This window comes from Macaca nemestrina, chromosome 3 (assembly GCF_043159975.1).
Source record: "Macaca nemestrina isolate mMacNem1 chromosome 3, mMacNem.hap1, whole genome shotgun sequence".
In the NCBI taxonomy this organism is placed as follows: Eukaryota; Metazoa; Chordata; class Mammalia; order Primates; family Cercopithecidae; genus Macaca; species Macaca nemestrina.
The window spans coordinates 185825451-185851592 of record NC_092127.1 but is presented as its reverse complement, the minus strand read 5'-3'; the positions used below and the strand labels follow the sequence as shown (position 1 = coordinate 185851592).

Sequence of the window (26142 nt, the reverse complement as noted above, 5' to 3'; positions counted from 1 at the left end):
AACACCAAGGAAAGGCTGCCTTCCCCCAGCCCATGACTGGCGCAGGTGTTTTGGGTCCACGGATAAAACGTGTCTCCTTTGTCTCTACCAGAAAATGAAAGGAATTGAAATTAAGAGAAGGGAGAGATTGAAGGGTGGAGCCAAGATTGAAAGGAGAAAGAGGTTGAGGGATAGTAAGAGAGGTTGGAGAAGAGAGTAATAAAGGGGCCGCTCACCCGATTTAAAATTGGTGAGATGTTCCTTGGGCTGGTTGGTCTGAGGACTAGAGGTCATAGGTGGATCTTTCTCATGGAGCGAAGAGCAGGAGGGCAGGGGATTGATCTCCCAAGGGAGGTCCCTTGATCCGAGTCACGGCACCAAAATGTCATGTGTGTCCGTGTGAAGAGACTACCAAACAGGCTTTGTGTGAGCAACATGGCTGTTTATTTCACCTGGGTGCGGGGGGCTGAGTTCGAAAAGAGAGTCATCGAAGGGAGATAAGGGTGGGGCTGTTTTATAGGATTTGGGTAGGTAAAGGAAAATTACAGTCAAAGGGGGGTTGTTCTCTGGCAGGCAGGAGTGGGGGTCACAAGGTGCTCAGTGGGGGAGCTTTTTGAGCCAGGATGAGCCAGGAAAAGGACTTTCACAAGGTAATGTCATCACCTAAGGCAAGGACCGGCCATTTTCACTTCTTTTGTGGTGGACTGTCATCAGTTAAGGCGGGGCAGGGCATTTTCACTTCTTTTGTGATTCTTCAGTTACTTCAGGCCATCTGGGTGTATATGTGCAAGTCACAGGGGATGCAATGGCTTGGCTTGGGCTCCGAGGCCTGACATACATAAAATATGATCTATTCTTAGTCACTGTTTTCAGGCTCACATTGAATTTTTCTTTGTGTTAAGGAATATGGAATAGTCCAATTTTTTTTTTTTTTTTTTTTTTTTTTTTGAGATGGAGTCTCTGTCGCCCAGGATGGAGTGCAGTGGCGCTATCTCGGCTCACTGCAAGCTCCACCTCCCGGGTTCACGCCATTCTCCTGCCTCAACCTCCCAAGTAGCTGGGACTACAGGCTCCCACCACTTTGGCCGGCTAATTTTTTGTATTTTTAGTAGAGACGGGGTTTCACCGTGGTCTGGATCTCCTGACCTCGTGATCCGCCCGCCTTGGTCTTCCAAAGTGCTGGGATTACAGGCATGAGCCACTGCGCCCGTCCTTTCTTTGTAAATTGACACATTTTTTATCGTACTTAAAATATGAGGTACAATTTGATGTTTTGATACATATATAATGATTCAATTCGGATAGTTAGTGTACCTATCACCTCATTCATTGTTTATTTGTGGTGAGAACATTTGAATACTTCTCTTCGAGCTATTTTGTAATGTAAAGCACTTTACTCTTAACAATAGTCACCCTACTGTGCTGCAGACCACCAGAAATTATTACTCCTAATAGGAGCTTTGTACCTGTTGCACAGTCGTTCCGCATTCTTCTTCCTCTGCCCCACTTCCCCATCTCTAATAATCACTGTTCTGCATTCTGCTTCTTTGATTTCAGCCTAAAAAACTTTTATTTTAAATTCCACATATGAGTGAGATGAGGTATTTGCCTTTCAGTGCCTAGCTTTTCTTCACTCCGATGATACCTTCCAGATTCATTCATGTTGTTGCGTTACAGAATTTCACTGCTTTTTATGGCTGAAGTATTCCATCGAGTATATATACCCCTTTTTCTTTATCCATGCATCCATTGTTGAACACTTAGGTTGATTCTATATCTTGCCCACTGTAAATAGCGCTGAAATAAACTTTTTTATTTTTAATACTTGTGGGTACATAGTAGGTGTATTTATGAGATGCATAAGATATATTTATACAGGCATGCAATGCATAATCATGTAAGGGTAAATGAGATATGCATGACATCAAGCATTTATCCTTTGTGTTACCAAAAAAAAAATCAATCCAATTATACACTTTTAGCTATTCTGAAATGTACAATAAATTATTATTGACTGTAGTCACCCTGGTGTGCTATCAAATACTGTATCTTGTTAATTCTATTCAACTGTATTTTTCTGAATATATTATGCCCGTTAACCACCTCCTCTTCCCCCAAACCCCTACAAACACTACCCTTCCCAGCCTTGGGTAACCGTCATTCTACTCTCCATCTCCATGAGTTTAATTGTTTTGAATTTTAGCTTCCATAAACAAATGAGAACATATGAAGTTTGTCTTTCTGTTCCTGGCTTATTTCGCATAACATAACATCCTCCAGTTCTATGCGTGTTGTCTCAAATGACAGGAATTCATTTTTTTAATGGCTGAATAGTAGTCCATTGTTTCTATGTACCACAATTTTTATCTATTACTTCTGGATTTATTTTTCAGATTATTCAGTGTTGGCATATAGAAATGCTATTGATTTTTGTAAGTTGATTTTGTATTCTGCAACTTTACTTTGTTTATCTGTTCTAATAGTTTTTGTTGGTAGAGTCTTAAGTTTTCCCACATATAAGATTACATCATCTGGCCGGGCGTGGTGGCTCATGCCTATAATTCCAGCACTTTAGGAGGCTGAGGTGGGTGGATCACAAAGTCAGGAGTTCAAGACCAGCCTGCCCATGGGCAGGGCCTGCTGGAAACTGAGCCACTTTTTGGGATGGGTTGTTCACTTCTGTCTAGGACTTGTCTAAATTCTCCCTCAATGGAAGCCAGCTGAGTCCTTCCCTGTGTTTCTACGTGACAGGGCAGCACAGAGTTCCAATGCAAACTACCATAATCACTGCCCTCTCCCTTCTGCAAGTGAATAGATTCTCTCTACACACCACACCACATGGCTGCTGCCACAGAAAAGGGATGGGGTGACGTAGGTGATTCAAGACTGTTTTTCCTACCCTCTTCAGTGCCTTTTTTCTTAATATAATGTTAAAACCAGGTACTGTGATGGCTCACCTGAATTTTGTTCCTTATGAAGGTATTTATTTGTGTGCGTAAATAGTTGTTAAATGTGGTATTCCTGCAGTGGAGACAATTGCTGAAGGCTTCTGTTCAGCCATCATGCTCCACCTCCTCCTCTCCAGCTGCTTTCATTTTGAATTTATACACAGTAATGGGATTGCTTCATCATATGGTAGTTCTATTTTTAATTTTTTGAGGAACCTTCGTGCTGTATTCCATAATGGTTATACTAGTTTATAATCCCACCAAGAATATGTAAATGCATCCTTTTCTCTACATCCTTGCCGACACATGGTTTCTTTTGTCTTTTTGATAACAACCATTCTACCTGGCATGATGTAATATCTCATTGTGGTTTTGATTTGCATTTCTGTGATGATTTGTGACGGTAATCATTTTTTTGTATACCTTTGGCCATTTGTACATCTCCTTTTGTGAAATGTCTATTAAGGTATATTGGCCATGTTTTAATCAACTTATTCTTTTTGCTGTTGAGTTTAAGTTTCGTACATATTCAAGAAAATTAACATCTTGTCAATTCTATAGTTTGAAAGAGATTTTCTTCTATAGGTTCTCTTTCCTCTGTTGTTTCCTTTGCTGTATAAAATATCTCTAGTTTGATATAATCCCATTGGTTTAATTTTGTTTTTGTTGCCTTCCTTTTCATGTATAATTTTAAAATTCTTTTGCAGCCAATATTGTGAAGCATTTCCCCTGTGATTTTTTTCTAGGACTTCTATAATTTCATGTCTTATAGTTAAGTCCTTAATTCATTTTTAATTGCTTTTTGTATATAGTCAGAGGTAGGAATCTAGTCTCATTATTCTGCATGCGTATATCCAATTTTCCCAGCACTACTTATTGAAAAGACTGTCTTTAATATGTGTTCTTGGCACCTTTGGCAAATATTAGTTGGCTATAGGTGTATTCATTTATTTCCAGGCTCATTCATTTATTTCCAGGCTGTCTATTTTATTCCATTGATTTATGTGTCTGTATTTATGTCAGCACCCTGCTGTTTGGGTTACTATAGTTTTGTAATATATTTTGAAGTCAGATGTATCATATCTGCAGCTTTTTTCTTTTTGCTCAGGATTGCTTTGGTGATTCAGGCTCTTTTGTGTTTCCAAATGAATTCTTGTATTTTCTATGTCTGCAAAAAATGCTATTGGTATTTTAATACACATTGTGTTAAATCTGTAGATTACTTTGGGTAACAGGGTCATGTTAACAATGTTTTTCAATCGATGAACATAGGGTTTTTCATTTATTTTCATTCTTAATTTCTACTATCAACATTTTGTATTTCTCCATGCACAGATCTTTCCTCTCTTTATTTAAGTTTTTACCTAAGTATCTTTGGGTTTTTTAATAGTTATCGTAAATGGATTTGGCTTCTTGATTTATTTTTCACATAGTTCACTAATAACATATAAAAACACTACTGATTTTCTGCGTAGATTTTGTATCTTGCAATTTTGCTAAATTCATTTATTAGTTCTAACAGTTTTTTGGTGGAATCTTTAGGATTTTGTATATATTAGATTACGTTATCTACAAATGATAATTTGATATTCTCCTTTCCAATTTGGATGCTCTTTATTACTTTCTCTTGCTTAATTGCTCTAAATTCTAGTACTATATGAAATAGAAGCCATATAGCTGAACATCTTTGTCTTGTTCCTAATGCTACGAGAAAAGCCTTCGACTTTTTCCTATTCATTGTAATGTTATATGAGAGTTTGCTATCTATAGCCTTAATTTTGTTGAGGTACGTATCTTTCACACCTAGTTTGTTGAGAGTTTTAATCATAAAACATGTTGAATTTTGTCAAATACCTCTCTGCGTCTATTAAAATGATCATAAGGTTTTGTCTTTTTATCTATTAATGTGGTGTATTACATTTCTTAATTTGCATATGTTGAACCATTGTTGTATCTTTGATATCAGTCCTACTTCATTATAGTGAAGGCTGTTTTTAATGTGTTATTTAATTTGATTTGTTAGTATCTTGTTGATAAATTTTACATCTATGTTTATCAGGGTTACCATCTGTAGTTTTCTTTTTTTGTGTGTACCTGTCCAGTTTTGGAGGCGGAGTATTGCTGGCCTTGTAAAGCGAGTTTGGAAGTCTCCCCTTCTGTTTAATTTTATGGAATAATTTAATAAGGATTTATATTAGTTCTTCTTTATATGTTTGGTGGAATTCAGCAGTGGAGCCATCCAGGTCCTGTGCTTGTCTTTGATGAAAGATTTTTAAATTAGTGATTCAATTGTCTCAATCATTTTTGGTCTGTTCACATTTTTTATTTCTTTATAATTTAATCTTGGTAGGTTTTATGTATCCAGAAATGTATTCATCCCTTGTATGACATCAAATTGGTTGGTGTACAGTAGTAGATAATTGTCTTTTATAGTCCTTTGTATTTCTGTGATATGCTTCAGAATGTCTTCTTTTTCACCTCTGATTTTACTTCTTCACATCTTTATTTATTTATTTATTATTTATTTATTTTTAGTTAGTCTAGCTAACGGTTTGTTAATTTTGTTTACCTTTTAAAAAATTTTGCTAATATTCTTTTTTCCCCATCTCTGTTTTGTTTATTTGCTTATTGCCCTCATCTCTGTTTTGTTTATTTCTGCCCTGAGCTTTATTATTTTCTTACTTCGACTCATTTGTAGTTTAGTTTGTTCTTGTTTTTCTAGTTTCTTGTGGTGCTTCTTTAGGCTATTTATTAAAGTTCTTTTTAAATTTTTTTTTGAGAACGAGTGTCGCTCTGTCACCCAGGCTGGAGTCCAGTAGCGCAATCTTGGCTCACTGCAACCTCCACCTCTCAGGTTCAAGCTATTCTTCTGCCGCAGCCTCCTGAGTAGCTGGGACTACAGGCACGTGCCACCACACCCACCTAATTTTTTGGTATTTTTAGTAGAGATGGGGTTTCACCATGTTAGCCAGAATGGTCTCAATCTCCTGACCTCATGATCCACCTGTCTCAGCCTCCAAAAGTGCTTGAATTACAGGTGTGAGTATTTTTAATGTATGTGCTTATTGCTACAAACATCTTTTTTAGAATTTTTTTTTGTTTCTGTGTGGCTCATAGGTGTTGAGATAACATAGTTTTGTTCTCTTTTGTTTAAATAATTATTTTAAAATTTCCCTTTAATTTCTTCACTGACCCATTGGTTATTTAAGAGCATGTTGTTTCATTTCCAAGTATTTGTGTGAAAGTTTCCAAAGTTGTTTTTTGTTGTTAATTTCTAGTTTTATAATATTGTGGTTAAAAAAACTTGATTTAATTTTATCCTGTTAAATTTGTAATACTTCTTCTGTGGCCTAGCATATCATTTATATTGAAGAATATTTTTTGTATAGTTAAAAAGAATACATATTCTGAAGCTGCTGGATGGAGTGTTTCGTAAATATTTGTTAGATTCATTTGGTGCAGTTAAAGCCTGATGTTTGTTAAATTTTTTTGTCCATTGTAGAAAGTTGGGTATTGATATTTCTTATTATTATTGTGTTATAGCCGATCCCTCCCTTTAGATCTAATAATATTTGTTTTATATAGTTGAGTGCACTAGTGTTGGGTGTGTATATATACATCTATATGTATATATATGTACATAGATATATGTATACACACTTGTTATTTTTGTTGTTCAGTTGCTCCTTTTATCACTACACAATGACTTGCTTTATCTCATTTAAAATTTTTATTTAAAGTTTATTTTATCTGAAATGAGTGGCTACTTTCTCTGCTTTTTGGTTTCCATTTGCATGGAGTATCTTATCTTATTCCTTCACTTTCAGTCTGTCTTTAATAGGGAGAGGAGTCTCTTATAAGCAGCATATAGTAAGGTCTTTAAAAAATTATTCACCACTCTGCCTCTTTTGGTTGGGAAATTTTATCCATTCACATTCAGGTTTATTGTTGATAAGTCGAGAAATATTCCTCTCATTTTGGTAATTGTTTTCTGGTTGTTTTGTAGGTTTTTGTTCCTCTCTTATTCTTTTGCTGTTGGCCTCTCTAATATGGTGGTTTTCTGCATGCTCAGCTTTGTTTCCTTTCTTTGCTTCATTCATTCATCTGCTGTAATTTCTTTCTTTATGCTTAACATGGGGCTAACATAGAGTCTTGTAGTTATAATAGACTATTGTAAACCTGTATGTTGTTGTTTTTACCATTTGACTTTAAATCTTCATACTAGAGGCATGAAAGATTTACATAGCACCATATCACTGAATACTTCTGAGTTTGATTTATGCATTTATTTCTATTGGTATTATACTTTCATGTGTTTTCATGATAGCAATTATATCTTTACTGAATATAGTACTACTGGCTGGCGTTTTGTTTTTGTTTTTTTTTTTTTTCCTTTTGGCACTTCCAATATATCACTTTGCTCTCTCTTGGCCTATAAGGTTTATGTTGAGCCCCTATACATGATTTTATGCTTTTCTCTTGTAGTTTTTGGAATTGTCTCTTTATCTTGTCTTTGACTTTTGGCAGCTTCATTATAACGTGATCTAAAGGGTAACTTTTTGAGTGTTATGTCTTTGCAGACCTTCACTTTTCCTGGATCTGAATGCCCATATTTCTCCAAGACTTGGAAAGTCTTTACCTATTATTTTTTAAATTGGTTTTTCATGCCTTTCTCCCTTTCATCTCCCTCTGACAATTCGATAGCATAAATATTTGTTTGCTTAATGTTGTCCTAGAGGTCTTATAGTCTTTTTAATTCTTTTTAAATTATTATTTTTTCTTTCTGAATGGGCTATTTCAAAAAACTTCAAGTTTAAAAATTCTTTTGTTTTATCTAGATTGTTATTGAAGCTCTCAATTGTATTTTTTAAATTTCTATTTTTGAATTCTTCAGCTCCAAGACTTTATTTTTATATAATACCTATCTCTGTTGAATTTCTCATTCAAATCATGAACTGTTTTCCTAATTTCATTGAAATTTTGTTTATGTTCTCTCATATCTCACTGAATTTTCTTAAGATCATTATTTTTGAATTGTTTTTCAGGCATTTTGTAAATTTTTTTTCTTTGAGGTCTGTTACTGGAGACTTACTGTGCTCCATTGGAGAAGTTATTTTTCCTCCTTTTTCCATGTTTCCCATGTCTCTCTGTTGATATCTATGCATTTAGTGGAAGGGTTGCTTTTTCTAATTTTATGGAGTAAATCATAGATGAGTCCTATGGGTTGTTTGGGTATGGTGCATTGGCTTTGGTTTCGGTTGGACTCAGTAGTGTGGCCTCCATACAGTTTCTTCAGTTTTTATCCTCATTAGTGATATCTGGGATTGCCTCAATGACTTAAGCTGCAGAGGTTTGTGATAGTGGTGACATGTTTTTGCTGAGGATGAGGGCACTAGGTTGGATTTCTAGCCCAGTGTAAGTGGGCATGGAGGGCCAACAGGGTATCTGGTGGGCTCTCTGTGCGGGGCTGGGTAACCACTGGGCTGACTGTCAAGCTATATATGCACAAGCAGGCTGGCTAGCTGTGTGATGGTCTTTCCAGAAAATCAGGGCAAATGCAGTGGCATGGTTGACTGTTCAACAGCTTCCCTTCTATGCAGATCCATCAGTTTCCTGCAGAGAGGTTGTGGAGGTATTGTGTAGATTTAGATGCTAGGATCTCAATAATTCTGTCAGATCCAAGCTGTAGGCAGCCAAGGCCATAGTGTTCCAGACATTCACGGAAATGTGATGGAATGACAGCAGGCACTCAAAGCTGAAAAGAGTCAATAATCCCTGGTCCCTAGAGCAGGACGTGCTTTAGTAGTGTGTCCAGTTTCAAGATGTCACTGTGCCGAATCAGCTTAAGAGTGGAGGCAAAGGGATCTCGATGTGGGCTCCTTTTCTAAGACAATGCAACCACAAAACCTCTCAAATACTCTCTAAACTGGATAGGAGGCCTGTGAGGAATGGGGGACCCTCCTGAGAAAAAGGAGGAAACAGTAGAGGGTTCTGGGAAAAAAAGACACAGATGGAGCAGCAAAAGTTACTGATAGATGTTAGAATTCAGTCAACAGCCAAAAAAAAAAAAAAAAAAAAAACAAAAAAAAACCAAAGTTTGATATAGAAGTAGGGAGAAAGAGTCTATTGCTGTATACAAAAGTTTCTCATTCTCCTGGAGACATAAGGGAACAAATTCCACTCTTGTTCCTTTTTCATAAAGCACGGAACTTCCAGGCTACAGACACTAACTCTTGGCCAGCACTCTCTCTAGTGGTGGACCTATGAACTACCCCTCTGCACTTTTCTCTATTCCATGAAAATGCAGAAGACGTTCACTATTTAATAGTTGTTTATTACATCTGGGGAAAGAGAAATACATCCATATTATACACATATCCATATATAAAATATAGATGTATTCATATGTATAAAAATCCATACATATATAGATATTATATATATTCATACAAATATATTTATTATATTTATATAATATATCCAATATATTGGATGTGTGTGTGCATATATATATGCATTTCCAATAAAGAAAGTAATTTCCAATAAAGTAAGCATTTCCAATAAAGACATGAGATCCCACCTAATAGGAAGAAGTGGCACCTGCAGAGAACAAACTTGCAAAGATATTCGGGAACCCAGAAATCCATGATAAGGGAATGGATCTGGAACAGGCGATGTGTAATTTACTAGCTGTGAGTTCTGATAGTTCACATAAGCAATCTATGCCTCAGTTTCCTTAACTGATCTATTTGGGTTGACTGTATGTCCCAGCTTGCCTGGGACAGTTTTGGTTATGCCAATTGTCCCATATAATTATTAATAATTCTGATTTTACTCTCTAAAGTGTCCCATTTGGGTGATGAATGATATGGTCACCATAGTTATGTGATCCAAGGGTAGTTTTTATATACTTTCATGGGGAGAAATGATTAAGCATGGAGCAACTGAGATACAGCCAGGAGTCAAGTGCTTGGTACTCAGTGCATTTTTAAACCAAGGTTTTGTCTGGGGAGCTAATTTCACCAATGATTGTTAAATGTCTCTTTGTATCTTCAATGTGTTATATAAGATGAGAGAACGGAGAGAATATAAGCTCTGGATCTTATCAAATTAATAAAGTTCACACTACCCAGAAGGCAGGAAAACTCTCTTGTATTACACATTTCTCTGCATTTTCTGGCCTCTTGAAATCCTTAAAAATATTTAAAATCTTTCACAAATAACTGAGAAACACTGACATTTTCACTGTATTATAAAAAAGTATGGAAAAGGACAGAAAGCAATGATAATGAAAGCATTATAATTTGGGTTTGGCTTAAGCTGGGCATTCCTACAGCCGTGCATTTTATTTCTATAAAACACACACATATGAAACAACTTTAATATCAAATAACAAGTGATCGGAGGAGTAATTATAGAGCATCCATACAATGCAACATATTGCCGCCACTAAAAATGATGGTATGGAGTTATATTTATTGACATGGAAAATAGCTCATAACATACCATCAAATGAAAAAAGCTATTGCTTACAAGTAGGTGCAATATTATTGTAAATTTATGTACAATTACATAATATATAGTTATATGTGTTTATATGGTTTAGAAATGTCTAAAGTGTTCATCCGCGTATTAATAGTGATTATCTCTGGGTGAGGTGATTGCAGAGAACTTTTATTTCCTTTCTATTTTTTAAACAATGAATATGTTTCCTTTTAAAAAACACAAAACATACAATTTACATGAAATTACAAAAGGAATTCTCTTAAACTGTAATTCAGAGGTTGAAATACTTGTGCACAGATGATGAGAATAGGCATTGATATTCGAAAGCTAAATAGTCAGAACCTACACACAATTAGAGCTCTTTTTAACATCAGTATTTGAGCCTTCCTGTAACTCCATTTCTTGTAATTACCCCTTCATCACCACCAAGAAAAAACAGTAGACCCTAAATGTGGCACCACAATTCCTGTGGTGCCAGTCTTAAAGAAGGTGCCAAATAGCTTCGTCTCCTGATTTAATACCTTTGTGCAAACCTGTGCCATCCTATGTGGGCTGGACTTGGTGACTAACTTCTGTCAATAGAATTAAACAGAAATCACATGTCATAAACGTAGTGTGACATCACCCAGAATCTATTGCTCTAGTTGTCATGTCACCACTTAGGCAGACTATGGAGAGATACATAGGGTGAGAAACGGAGGCCTTCAGCCAGCAGCTGGGGAGAAGCTGAGTCCCGTCAACAACTTAAAAGACTGCAGCCCCAGCCAACAGCTTGATGTAACCTCATGAGAGACCCTGAACCACAACCACCTAGGTAAGCCACTCCCGGATTCCTGACCCACAAAATGATGTGGAATAAGAAATATTTGTTGCCACAAGCTGGTAAATTTTGGCAAAATCCATTACAAAGCAATGGATAACTAATACAGTTTTAAACTTATTTGAGAAGTTCTGTCTCAGGAACAAGTAGCTAAGGAACCCTAATCTCAGCCAGCCTTTGCCTTTGCCAGGCTCACTGGCTTCTGCACTGATAAAAAGATTCCTTGAATCAGCTGTTATGTGTGTTTTCTTTCTTCAATATCAATCATGTTTCCTGTTCTTGGCACTTAGTATCCAAGTCGGATATCTCAAAGACACGTGACAGTTGTTTTTAGGTTGAAATCTTGCCTGAAATAGAGATTCCAGATGCACTGCTTGTTCTGATCTCTGAGTCCTGACTATTCTTCCATTTAGTTGGGACTTCCTGAATTTTCTGGGCAGAGACTCATGTACCACCTGGACATCTTCCTTTGGCCAGTGACACCACAGTACACACTTGTAAGCACTATTTCTCTAAAACAGTATAAGGGGATAAACATTTATTGACTGTCAGTGTTTTAGATATGATTTAATTTAATTATTCAAAATGCTCTGAAAAGAATTATTTTCATTTTATAGACTGAAGGCTCAGAAAGGGTTAAAAATGTCCTGAATTATGGAGTTGGTAAATGCAAACCCATGTTTGCAACTTGTACATATTTGACTCATATACGCATGTACTTAACCCAAATAATGTATGGTCTCCCTAACAGATAGTTCTTTGCGGTAAGCCAAGCGGGAAAAAATCTTTCTGACAGCCCCCTTAGCTGCTTCCCTGAGATCCTTTCACCTATATATTCATTCCTCTTCAGTGGTCATGTGTCTGAAGTTGGTTCCTTCTGGTGGGTTCTTGGTCTAGCTGACTTCAAGAATGAAGTCGCGACCTTCGCGGTGAGTGTTACAGCTCTTAAAGGTGGAACGGACCGAAAGAGTGAGCAGCAGAGAGGTTTACTGTAAAGAACGAAAGAACAAAGCTTCCACAGCGTGGAAGGGGTCCGGAGCCGGTTGCCACTGGGTCCCCGGCTTCATTCTTGAAGTCAGCGAGACCAAGAACCCACTGGAAAGAACAAACTCTGTACACAATGACAAACCTAACCACAGCAAGGAGAACATTACTATTATTCATGCCACTGGCACGTCGGGTCTGGAATTGTTTTGCATGACACTTTCCCGGTAGATGCTCCTCCTGGGCCCATTCTAGTATATCACTATGCTACCTGTCTACCAAAGTTTATCCATATGCAACTTCTTCCTCAACTTTACAGTAGGGACTCTGCTCTCCTGCTAGGATGGAAGTCTTCCAGGTGCCAATCATCTGATTTAAAACTCTGACAAGCTATGTGGCCAAGTCCTTTTCCTGGGTGGGTACTGACCTTGGCTTCCAGACACCTTTCCCCCTTGATTTATTTCCAAGAATGAACAAAGAAGAGCAGATCAGGTACAAATAGGCACAATCGTAATATTGTTACCGACTGCAGTTTTTGTGTAGTTCTATCCCACACACTGTATTCATTATCCCTTTATCATCTTGGGGTCATTTTCATTTCATTAAACCCCTAAACCAGTTGTTCTAAACCTTAGTGTGCATGAGATTCGCATACTCCACTACTTGCTTCTGTGAACTTGGAGAAGACAAAGTTCTTATCTAAGCCTCAGGTTCTTTTTGTAGTGGTTGTTTTTCATAAGAACTATCCTATAATGTGGCTATAAAAATTAAATAAGATAATCCATTGGAAGCACTCGGTATGCTTCAAGACAAATAGCAAATGGCAGTGTTCTTTGTTATTAAAAGGCACAGGTGGGGCCTTTGGATGCCCATTTTTAATAAGCAACTCTAGCGATTACCACACAACTTGCCATTAGAGCATACTACAAGAATTACTAACAGAAGACAACTAAACCTTGTGTGGTTATTTTGATATTATTGATCTTATGCGTTCCCTAGTTTCTCTTCTCCTTAGCCTTTGCATCTAACTCACCAGGGAATGTTCTCTCTGTTTTTAGACTTTTCTGTTTTATTTCTGAGATGCTAAATAGCTGTGTCTCTCTTGCAAGAGATTTAATTTAATTTATTTTTTATTTTTTTATTTTTTCAGACTGACAACCTGGCAATAGTGATTGTGTGGAAAGTGGCCTGCAGCTCTCCCATATTCCACCAGAGCCCCTTCCTCTAGAGTTAGTCCATAATCTGTATTGGTTGTTGTTTTTTCCACATCCACTCAAATAACAAATATTTCAGGATGCAGAGTATATCTTTGTTTCTGGAATAAGAGCCCAAAGATTATGAGCTACTTGCTAGTCATGGAAATGTCTATGATTTAGTATTAAATTTCAAGACAAACAAAAAGGCACTTCCATTTTGGTTATTATGGATAATGGATTTCAGAATTATTCTTTGCTTGTGCAAACAACAATGACATGAAAAACGGGACAAATAAATGGAACTAGTTTTAGGTCTTGGCAACAGAGATCTCAGAATGCATGTTGTTCTTAAATGTCAGAAACATTCATCAAGATAGCCCTTATATTGGACAATAAAATGTTTCAATAATCTTTAAAATTAAAGCAAACATATTGACCATAATACAATTGCATTAGAAGCCAATTAAATATTTCTAAAAATACCCAAAATGTTTAGTAATAAACTGGAACAAAGTAATAATCTATAATAGTATTATTTATAATTAAATCAATACTAAATACAAAATAATGCAAGATAAAATAATTTAAAATTAATTATGTATAATTTCTAATATAAAATGACTATAATATTTAGATAAAATTTGTGGAATTAAGCTAAAGTATTGCTTGGAGAAAAATCTATAACTTCAAATGACTTAATTAAAAAGGAAGACAGGTTTAAGATTAATAATGTAAGTTTAAACATTTGGAAACTAGGAAAAGAAAGGTAAATTGATATTAAATAACTGAAAGGAAATAATAAGGATGAAAATAAAAACACATAAACAAGAATACCAAACAGTCAACAAAAACAAAGCATCACTCATTGAAAGGACCAATAAGATTAATACACCTCTAGATTAAATGATCAAGGAAAGAGAGAAAACACAAATTATCAATATCAGGAATGAAGGAGAAAGCATCACCAAGAATTCTAACAATATTACAAGAATCTCAAAAGATAATTATGAAAACTTTTGTAATAAACTCTTCAAGTTAAATTAAATAGAAAAATTCCCTGAAGTCATATTCCCAAAACTGTCTCAAGACAAAATAGAAAAAGCTGTGTATCTATTAAAGAAAGTTAGTTTCTGATTAAATATATTTTAGTCAAGGAAACTCTAGGCATACATAGCTTCCTTAATATATTCAGGCAAATATTTAAAGTACTGCACGTCTTTTTTTCAGAAGATAGAGAAGGAAGCACTTTCCAATTCATTTTGTGAACTATCATTACTGTGACAACAAAACCAGACAGATATTACAATGAAGCAAATCTCAAGACGGATCTCTCTCAGGAGCAGATGCAAAAATTCTTAAAATAAATATTAACAAGTTATGTCTGATAATAGACTGTAATCAAGTCACATTTATTCAAGGCATGCAAGGTTGGTTTAACATTGCAAAGTCAATCAATATACATTATCATATTAACAGATTATTGAAATGACTAATGTATTTAGTTTCATTTCAATAAATGCAGAAATATTTAATACAAATTCTCAGCAAACTTAGAATAAATGGGAACTTCCTCAGTCTGATAAAGACTTGTATAAATAATCTTCAGCTAAGATCTTATTTAATAGTGTAGCCATAATAAAAAACAGGACAATAATATCCATCCATTAAGAGGGATATTGCTTTCCCCATTGTGTTGGAGCACCTGGCCAGTGCAATAAGAAAACAAACAAGCAAACAAATAGTATGTGTAGCTTTTGCAATAACATAATGATGACAAAAGTTAGGAATAAACTAAGGGACACATTTATAAAACTTAATAAAAAGTATAAAGCATTGCTGAAATAAATTTAAAGATTCAAATAAATGCAAAAATATACCATATTAACAGCTTTGAAGATTGAATATTGTTCCTGGGTTGGTTCTTTTCAGATTGATAGATTTTATACAACACTAATAAAATTACAGTAGGATTTTGCCACAATGATTTGAAAGTCATACGTTCATTGTAAAAGTCATGTATTCATTTCAAAAGTTATAATTGCCAAAACTGTTTTAAAAAGGAACAAAATTGAATTTAAAATAAAGCTTCAGTGATCAAAGGAGTGTGAATTTTGCATAAAGATAAACAAATAGATTAATGTAACAGATTATGGTTTCTACAAATGTACCTATAATTATCAAGTTGATTAATTCTCAACAAAAGGCAACAAACCAAGGAAGAAAATTAACATTTTTTTTTCTAAGTCTGTTCAAATCTTTTATTATTATTATTATTATTATTATAATACTTTAAGTTCTAGGGTACCTGTGCATAACGTGCAGGTTTGTTACATATGTATACTTGTGCCATGTTGGTGTGCTACACCCATCAACTCGCCAGCACCCAACTCGTCATTTACATCAGGTATAACTCCCAATGCAATCCCTCCCACCCCCCCATGATAGGCCCCGGTGTGTGATGTTCCCCTTCTTGAGTCCAATTGATCTCATTGTTCAGTTCCCACCTATGAGTGACAACATGCAGTGTTTGGTTTTCTGTTCTTGTGATAGTTTGCTGAGAATGATTGTTTCCAGCTACATCCATGTCCCTACAAAGGACACAAACTCATCCTTTTTGATGGCTGCATAGTATTCCATGGTGTATATGTGCCACATTTTCTTAATCCAGTCTGTCACTGATGGACATTTGGGTTGATTCCAAGTCTTTGCTATTGTGAATAGTGCCACAATAAACATATGTGTGTATGTGTCTGTATGTGTCTTTATAGCAGCATGATTTATAATCCTTTGGGTATATGCACAGTAATGGGATGGCTGGGTCATATGGTACTTCTAGTTCTAGATCCTTGAGGGATCACCATACTGTTTTCCATAATGGTTGAACTAGTTTACAATCCCACCAACAGTATAAAAGTGTTCCTATTTCTCCACATCCTCTCCAGCACCTGTTGTTTCCTGACTTTTTAATGATTGCCATTCTAACTGGTGTGAGATGGTATCTCATTGTGGTTTTGATTTGCATTTCTCTGATGGCCAGTGATGATGAGCATTTTTTCATGTGTCTGTTGGCTGTATGAATGTCTTCTTTTGAGAAATGTCTGTTCATATCCGACATCCTTTGCCCACTTTTTAAATAATTTTAAATAAGTTTTGCAGAATCAAATCAATAGACATAAGAAAAAACTATTGTCAGCCCTTGGTTCATCCTATGTACAAGAGTAAATGTGAATGAATCTGACACATGAATTTTAAGGTTAAAATTATGGTTTTTAAAGGAAAACAGGAAGGACATCTCTGTGATCAAGGCAAAGTAGATAAAGACTTTTTTGAAAGTACAGTTCCAGAAAACATTAAAAAGTAATGAATTGAACTTTATAAAAATTAAATTCCTCAGTTCATCAAATGACTCTTTTAATAAAATTAAAATGTATCATTAGCACAGATATCTGAGAAAGAACTTTTTGCAGGAAAAAAAGAATTCCTGCAATTAAAAAAAAAGGGGAATGATACCTAAAGACCAATAAGCACATTACATTTTTTAATGTGCTCAGCATTATTAATCATCAGAGAAATGCAAATTCAAATCAAATTGTGATATAATACAAATCCACAGGAATAGCTAAAGCCACTACACCAAAATGTTGGTGAGAGTGTGGAACTATAAAAACAGTTTTTTGTTTTTGTTTTTTTTTTGAAAATGTAAAACAGGCCAGGCGCGGTGGCTCAAGCCTGTAATCCCAGCACTTTGGGAGGCCGAGATGGGTGGATCACGAGGTCAGGACATCGAGACCATCCTGGCTAACACGGTGAAACCCCGTCTCTACTAAAAAAAAAAAAAAAAAAAAAAAAACTAGCTGGGCGTGGTGGCGGGCGCCTGTAGTCCCAGCTACTCGGGAGGCTGAGGCAGGAGAATGGCGTGAACCCGGGAGGCGGAGCCTGCAGTCAGCTGAGATCTGGCCACTGCACTCCAGCCTGGGTGACAGAGCGAGACTCTGTCTCAAAAAAAAAAAAGAAAGAAAAGAAAAGAAAATGTAAAACATTACAAGCATTTTGCAGTACTATGGTACTTTCTTACAAAGGTAAATATTCAGTAATCAAACTATTCCACTACTAGTTATTTCAACAAGAGAAATAAAAACAAATACCACAATAAGACTTTTATGAGAATGTTCAGAGCAGCTTTATTCATAATATACAAATAAAAATAAAAATAATTCAAATATCTATTAACAAGACAATGAATAAATAAAGTATGACATATTTATTAAATGAAATACCATTCAGGAATATCAATATTTGTATGAATGAAATGACATGGGCAAATCTTAAAAAGATAATGTTGACCAAAATAGTACATATTGTAAGGTTTCATTTATTTGAAATTCTGTTATAGGCAAAGCTTAATTTATGGAGATAGAAATCAGAGTAGCAGTTGCCCCGGGTGGGAGTTTGAAGCCAGACTGCCTTGGGAGGTGGCAGAGAGGCCAGGCTTTCCGAGATGTTGCAAATGTTCTCTTCTGACTGGGGAAAGGTTATATGAGTATATGCATATGTTAAAACATATTGCAATGTAAATTTAAATTCTATGTATTCCACTCTATGTAGCTATATTGGTGTACTTACTCTGTCATAACAGAATACCATAGACTGAGTGGGTTAAACAACAGAAATTTATTTTCTCACGGTTCTAGAAGTCAGAAGTTCAAGAACAAGGTGCCTTCAGAGTTGGTGTCTGATGAGGCCTCTCTGTCTGACCTTTGCTGTGTGCACTAGGGAGAGAGAGAGCTCTAGTATCTCTTCATCTTCTAAGGACACCAGTTCTACTCAGTTAGGGACCTATCTTTGTGACCTCATTTTACCTTACCTCCTTAAAGACTGTACCTACAAAAATCAAAAAAGAAAAAAAACTTTATCTTCAAAAAAAGTCACATAGGGAGCTAGAGGTTCAACACATGAATTTGGGAGACACACAGTTTAGTTCATGACAGTAACTTATAGCCTTAAAATGGAAAAAAAAAAAAAAAGGCAAGGAAAAGATACATTTATGTTCTATGGGAAGTTTCATTTCTAGTTATATTAAAACTAAATATTTTATTATTATTTGAGACAGCGTCTCACACTGTCACCCAGGCCGAAGTACAGTAGTGTGATCTAGGCTCACTGCAGCCTCCTCCTCCTGGGTTCAAGCAATTCTTCTACCTCAGTCTCCTTCATAGCTAGAACTATAGGCATGGACCACCACACCTGGCTAATTTTTGTGTTTTTTGGTAGAGACAGGATTTCACCATGTTAGCCAAGCTGATCTCAAATTCCTGACCTTAAGTGATCCATCTGCCTTGGCCTCCCAAAGTGCTGGGATTACAGATGTGAGCCTGGTCCTAAATATCAAATATTAAAATACACTTAATTTCTAGTGATACAAAAATTAAAGTGATAAAACATCCAGGGTCACATATTTACCAACAAGGATAGTAACAAATGCTCTGAAGAGTCAGTCAAAGGAAGCCGATTAAATAGCTTGAATTCAATACAATTGAGTTGTTTCCACTATGCTGGTCTTACTGGTAATGACACTTAAGAAAGGAGTGAGGTAGTTTACCTTTAAGTAAGGCTTTGATTTTGCCAACTTAATACAGAGCCACATCTATGACCAGACATTATACCTCTACTAATCCATTTGTCCTTCTGACATTTAGAATGATTTTTCAAGATTCCACATCAATCACACACCTTCATGTATTACATATGTGGCAAATTACTATTTGATAAAATCTAATTTAATTCCATACAGTCAATGTTCCATAGGAAATAAGCTCTTGAGGGCTGGGCAAAATTGAGAATCTTTTAATATTATTATTTATTTTTTCCTTCTACGCCATAGGGATCACTATGTAAAGACCCATAGGAAATGCTTTCCTAGACGTCCTCTCAGGAATATCTCCTGTGCTACAACTGGAAAAAGTAATACTCTTTCTTCTGTCTTTGCATTAAACGTATATTGAGCATGTTTTCTCTTTCTAAGCACTGCAGTGGGTGCTGGTGATAAGAAATAAACACAAGTAATTTTAGCCATGAGAACACTCACATACCCGTCACTCCAGGAGATGTGGTGGTTGCCAGCAGAGACAAGACTGTGAAACTCTGTCTTGGGCTAATGAGGAAAATAGATGTGTAAGCTTTGACTGTTTGAGTAAACTGAAGTTTACTGGGTAGAGGTCGAGTGAGAAACGACAAGAAAATCCCAGGTACAAGGAATAGCAGTGAAGCTTTTAAGACTTGAAAAGAGTGTGGAGCATTTCTAGAATTCAGTGGCTCTGTATGCGTTTGTGGAAGATGAAATGGGAAAGGTAGGGAGAAGAGAGAATATGTTGAATAGTGTTGAATATCAAGCTTTCGTTCTTCTAGACTTTAGTGAGTTAAGAAATTTTTAAACTGAATTGTATCATTAGGTTTCTCTGTCAGAAAGGCAGGAGTCCCAGCTCTAAGGAGGGTGGGGGGAAGGGATCTAGCTATAAAATCACTGTCATTGGGAAATTGGGTTACAAAGAGGCCAGCACTAAGGTTGTTTGCAATTATTTTATTAATTGCTTTAATACTTAGTACACCACATGGAATCAGCTAATGAGCTAGTTACAAGGAGGATATAGAGAACACATTGACATCTCAATAATCTAAGAGCATATAAGTCATTCGTGGAGGCAGACAGGTGAATGAGTACTTAAAAATATCAGGGGCATCTTGACATTTTTTTCACGATCACTCTCTTTCCAATGTCTTCAGTGAGCAAAATAATACCAACTTCTCACCTTTATTAGGCATTCTGTCATTTCCAAAGTATGTCCATATATATCGTCTCACTTGAGCTTCACAAAAGCCTCTGTAATGGAGGAATTTATCCTAGGAAGAAACTGGGGCTTATACAGAGAAAATGATTTGCATAACAGCCTAAGAGTAGTCAGGAACAGAGTTGAAGCCAGAATTTAGTATTTATTCCAGTGCACTGCACAGCTTCTCTGTGAACTCTAGTTCTGCATTTACAATCATCTTCTTTATTTCTTTTGAATCTTCAAATCCTGATTGTTTACCCAGCAGGCCCATTGGCCCTCTCTGACCTCTCCTTTCCCATGAGTGTGATGGTGACTGTCAGTCTTCTAGAGCCCATGCTGCTCCCTGGCCCTGCTCCGTATTATTTTGTGTCTTCCCAGTTCCTGTTTGTATCATCGGCCTCTGACCCACAACTTGAGCATCCCAAATCCTTGGGCCTATCTTGTGCTCCATTTGACTGTCTCCTTCTTATAGCTGGACGTGACCTACTTGAAGAAAGTTTTCTTCAAGACTAGTTTCAACAGACTTTGCAAGAAATGGCTGGCAGCATGGTCATATATTTATTCAATCATACATGCATTCATTTACCAAACATGCAATGAATACCAACTCTATGTAAGATACTTTGCAAAGCACTATTAAGTGTTATAAATGGAATTCACATGAAGTAGAAAGTGGCTAACTTTTGGGGAAAGGAGAAAATAAAGTGTTAAAGAACTCCCAGGTTTTTACCTGTGTGAACTATGTTTATCACAAGGTGTTGTCCCTACTTTAGGCTTTAATCTCACCTCCTATTATTCGAAGCTCATTGGTCCTACTAAATTATCAGCTTAATAAAGTTAGTATGGAAGATTATATTTTTGTTCTCAATTTTTTACTCCTTTTCCTCAATAAGATTAAACAATTGGTTCACCTGACATGTGACTTGCCCTGTGACATTGACCTTGGCCATAGGACATACTTTGGTCAATTAGGTGTTAGCAGATGGTATTTTTCATGTCAGAGACAGGCCTTTAAGTGTTACTGCATTTTGTGGCTCAGTCTCCTTGAGTTTCTGCCCATGGTCCATGGCAGCAATGCTCCTGCACTTCGGGTGTACACATAGAGCATTACTTAACAAAGTCTCTGGCAATCTGCACCCCACTGGCAGAACACCCTAAAACCTTGATGGATTCCTGCTTACTTTTCCATCAGTTGAAACATTACCACCTGCAGAAAGTCTTTGCCACACCCACTGTATATCTTCCCACTCTCCCTTTAGACTGTGAGCCTTAAAATCAGGAACCTGTCGATTTCATTTTTCTATCATTGTCTATCAGCCAATTTTTGATATAAAGGAGGTATTCTGCAAAGAGTTGTTGAATGAGTGTATGAACGAGAGGCCTGAGATTCCCAAGAGAGAGGACTTGGAGTCTCATGGACAAACTTTTTCACACACATTCACTCCTAACTATTGAGTTTTATGAATATTTTGGTAATCTACAGAAAAAAAGGTAATTGTGGGCTGGGTTGACTTTGGGAATCATTGCATAACAGAATTTTTCTAAAAAATGCACCCTCAAAAGATTTTGTCATAATAAACACATCATAGCAATAATAATTTCTCATGATTTTACTTTTTGATCATTTAATTTTCATTCCACAAATATTCATAGAGTGACTCTTATGTACCAAGTTTTTCATTTTATAGTTGAAATAACTGAGTACCCAAAAAGGAAAAAGAGTTGCCTTGTTCAAGATTAATAACTCTAAATTGTAGCTTAATGATCTCTGGGGTATAGGGGACTCCCTGAAAACAAATTAAATTGTGTATTTTCCAGAAGACCCTAGTTCTTCTTCCTCCAGGTTTAACATTCAAAAATGGAAGTGGATTTTGCGCTGAGGCAGATCAGAACTCTAGTGCATTTGTACATGTGTATGAGAGTGTGTCTGTATGTGTGTGTGTGCGTGTGTCTGTGTGTCTGAGTATGTAACCGTGTGTGAGTGGGTTTGGCCCTATGTGTGTATGTGTGCATGTGTGTGTGACCCAATATCCAGGAATTCCACCCTGCTGAGCAAAATGCATTTCATCAGTATTTATTCGTACATACTACTGAAATTTGAACTGTCTTTTGAAGTTGATAAAGTATTTTAAAATTCATTATATTTTGCTCTAGGCAGAGGTATTCTAGTCTTTTTGATTTTGGAAAAGGTAACTGAAGCAAATATAATGACTACCACAGATTGAGAAATGTCAGTGTGCCAGGCTCTGATCACAGGGCTTTGCAGATTTTTAACTCACCTAACACTCAGATCAACTACATAGTATAGACTATTGATATATATTCACACTCTTATGTTAATATCGTAACCAATTAATATCACCCACACTTATCTGATGAGGAAACTGAAACATAATGTGTTCAGTAACCTGTCTCAGACCACACACATAGCTGGCAAAATGTGGTACTGTGATTTGAACCTCAGCACTCTGACTCGAGAGCGAAACTCTGAACTCCTCTAAGATACTAATGATGCCTCGTCCATCATTTCCCAACATGGAGGTAGAAGATCAAACTTCTGACTTAAAATTTGTAACTTTTCTCATCCTTTTTAAAAGTCTCATATCCCTGCTAAACATTTTAGTTTACAAAGCACGTTTACCATAATTCATTTATTTATAGAACAGCAGATGGGTGAAACAAATAAAATTACCTTTCTTCAATTCACAGATTAAAAACTAGGATTCAGGCTCCAGAGTATTCAAGAGGCTTACCTAGGGTTATACCAGCAGTTAGCAGCAGACCTGAGACCAAAACCCGAGACACACAAGATGCAAGGATCCTCAACTCATATGACCTCTGTGGTCCACGTGCTTATTTTGAGTTCTGTTATTCTGAGTGAGCTATGTTTACAGATGTTTTAACCAGTGTGGGCTGGTATACCAAAGTCTCACAGACTGAATGGCTTACAAACAACAGATACCTGTTTCTCACACCTCTACAGGCTGGAAATGCAAGGTCAGCATACTAGGATGCTCAGATTGTCATGAGAGTCCTCTTCTAGATCGCAGATGGCGGCCTTCTTGTAGCCTCACATGGAAGGAAGGAAAGAGAGCTATCTAACTCCTCGGCCTCTCCTTATAAGAGTACTAATCCGATTGATGAGGGCTTTACCCTTGTGACCTAATTACCAGCCAAAGGCCCCACCTCTGAATATCATCACATTGGGATTAAGGATTCAACATATGTGAATTTGGTGGGGAGGAACACAAACATTCTGTTCATTGAAACAGACGTGGTATAATTTCTAACTTTATGTTAATAAAAAGATAAATAAACCAAAGTGACCCAGAATTTCTTAACAAACAAGCCATGACCTTTATGCTACTGGGTTCTTAGAGCAGACATCATGGAAATGGGCCAGATGTAAGGTGATTGCAGTATTTGGAGATACATAGGTGAAAATAACACTTGCAGCCCCCTTGCACCTAGAAGTTTGTATCTCAAAGAAAATAGAAACAATGGAATGTTCACAGTGCTGATAGCCAGGGTGATAAAGGCTCACTCAGGGAGCAAGGGAGATGCTTGTTGGAATTCAGTAGCAGAGGTTTTGATAGGCACCATTTAATCAAACATATTATATCAGACTCATGGACTGTTAACTCTTTTGTAAGTTAGTCCAACTTCCATGTCAGGTAAAACGTGACTCTTTTTTGTATTGGGATCATAGGCCAATTCATATCATGTGTCAGTTATCTATAATTAACATTAATTGTGACCATCTGTGCTATTGTTGAGTTATCTCAAGTTATAGGACTATTATATAGCTTTGCTGAAGTTGCACAGCCAATTCAAGAGTAACTTCAATTGCTAATGAATATGGTTCCTTTTTTTCAGTCATTTTTCTCTTACACCATTAGCCATCCAATTTATTAGTCATTCCAACTCCAAATTCCAAACCTAGATTTCTGTGTTGCCTGACATTTTTCAGAGCTCGTCTGTAGGTATTTTCTCACAGTCTTCTACAAAAGACTTAGAAATAGCTACCACTGTTTCCCTTTTAAAATTTAAGAATTCCCTTTTAGAATTCCTAAGTCTGGAGAAATATAGATACTTGCCCGAGGTCACATGGAGAATGTAGCAGAATCTGATCAGAATGCAGGAGAATTTTAACTCCAACTTGAGACTTTTTCTTCTGTCATACATGGGGTCCTGATTGAAAACAAAAACAGGCAATTCAATGTCTATGTATACAAAATGCAAATATATACAAAGATGCCTATATATACAAATATGTAAAGAAATTTGGATTCTTCACTCCTATGCTCATATTATCTCAGAGCTAGCTGACTCTGTTAATGCCTCCCTATTAATCCTCTTATTGACTATAGGATAAAATAAAGCCCTTACTCCTCAACCTGAATTTTATCATCTGAACCTTGTCTATTTCTGCAGTCTTATCACCAACTCTTTTCCTATACTCACTGCTCCTTCCATCACACAGGATGACTTACAATTTCAAACCATGTCCATGTTCTCTAGCAATTCTGCCTGCATTGTTCCTCCAGACAGCCTCGCAATCCCTTTTCCATATGCTTGGTTAACACTTACTGTTCATGATTACTTAGATCATATGTCAACTAATTAAGTATACCCTTTGGATTTCATCTTTGTGCCCTATATAGTGGTAGGCCAGGGGCATTCAATCTTTTTGTTTCCAAGGGCCACGTTGGAAGAAGAAGAACTGTCTTGGGCCACACATAACATACACTAACACTAAAGATAGCTAATGAGCTTTAAAAAAGTTACAAAAAATACCTCATAATGTTTTAAGAAAGTTTATGAATTTGTGTTGGGCCACACCCAAAGCCATCCTGGGCCACATGCAGCCCACAGGCTGTAAGTTTGGACAAGTTTGTGCTAGGCACTGAAGGTCTAGATAGAGTGACCAATTGACCTGGTTTGCCAGGAACTGAGGGAGTTTCTGGGTTAAAGAATGTATAGTGCTAAAAGTGTAATAGTCCTATGCAAAATGTTGGTTTCCGGTATCTAGAGGACAAATTGACTCCTCAACTGCACCATCTCATCGCTAGGCATTTGGATATTGCGTCTTCTGGGTTGCCTGCTTCCTGTCTCTGCATTTACCTTATTGCTTTAATTATTGGTGTATCAACTGTCCACCTCCCAAAACACTGTGTGATATGGTTTGGTTTGGCTCTGTATCCCCACCCAAATCTCATCCTGAAGTGTAATTCCCACGTGTCTAAGGAGGGTCATTATGGGAGGTGATTGGATCATGGGGGTAGTTTGCCCCATGCTGTTCTCATGATAATATGAAAACTCATGAGATCTGATGGTTTAAAAAATAGCAGTTTTCCCTGTGCTCTCTCCTGTTGCCTTGTGAAGAAGGTTCTTGCTTCTCCTTTGCCTTCTGCCATGATTGTAAGTTTTCTGAGACTTCCCCAGCAATGCAGAACTGTGAGTCAATTAAGCCTCTTGTATTTATAAATTACCTATTCTCAGGTAGTATCTTTATAGCAGTGTGAAAATGAACTAATACAGAGAATTGGTAACCAGAGTAGGGTACTGCTATAAAAATAACCTGAAAATGTGGAAGCGAATTTGGAACCAAGTGGCAGGCTGAGGTTGGAACAGTTTGGAGGGCTGAGAAGAAGACAGGAAAGTGTAGGAAAGTCTGGAATTTACTGAGACTTGTTGAATGGTTTTGACCAAACTGCTGATAGTGATATGGACAATGAAGTCAAGGCTGAGGTGGTGTCAGATGGAGATGAGGAAGTTGTTGGGAACTGGAATAAAGGTAATTCTTCCTATGCTTTCCCAAAGAGACTGGCAGCATTTTGCCCCGGCCCTAGAGATCTGTGGAAATTTGAACTTGAGATAGA

The 26142-nt window shown here is 36.6% G+C and overlaps 1 non-coding gene across 49 annotated transcripts in view; it reads left to right on the top strand.

The window, feature by feature from the left end:
• Nucleotides 1-11076: 11076 nt before the first annotated feature.
• LOC105487940 (uncharacterized) overlaps nt 11077-26142 on the top strand; it is a 224040-nt gene continuing 208974 nt past the window's right edge. For 30 of the 49 annotated variants that reach the window (XR_011621519.1, XR_011621513.1, XR_011621505.1 and 27 more), the window contains exon 1: nt 11077-11247. This is a non-coding gene — a transcript (uncharacterized protein). Of the gene's footprint in view, nt 11248-11666; nt 11751-19314; nt 19395-22969; nt 23258-26142 lie in introns of all 49 variants that reach the window. The other 19 variants (XR_011621476.1, XR_011621475.1, XR_011621473.1 and 16 more) reach the window with 4 other exon arrangements.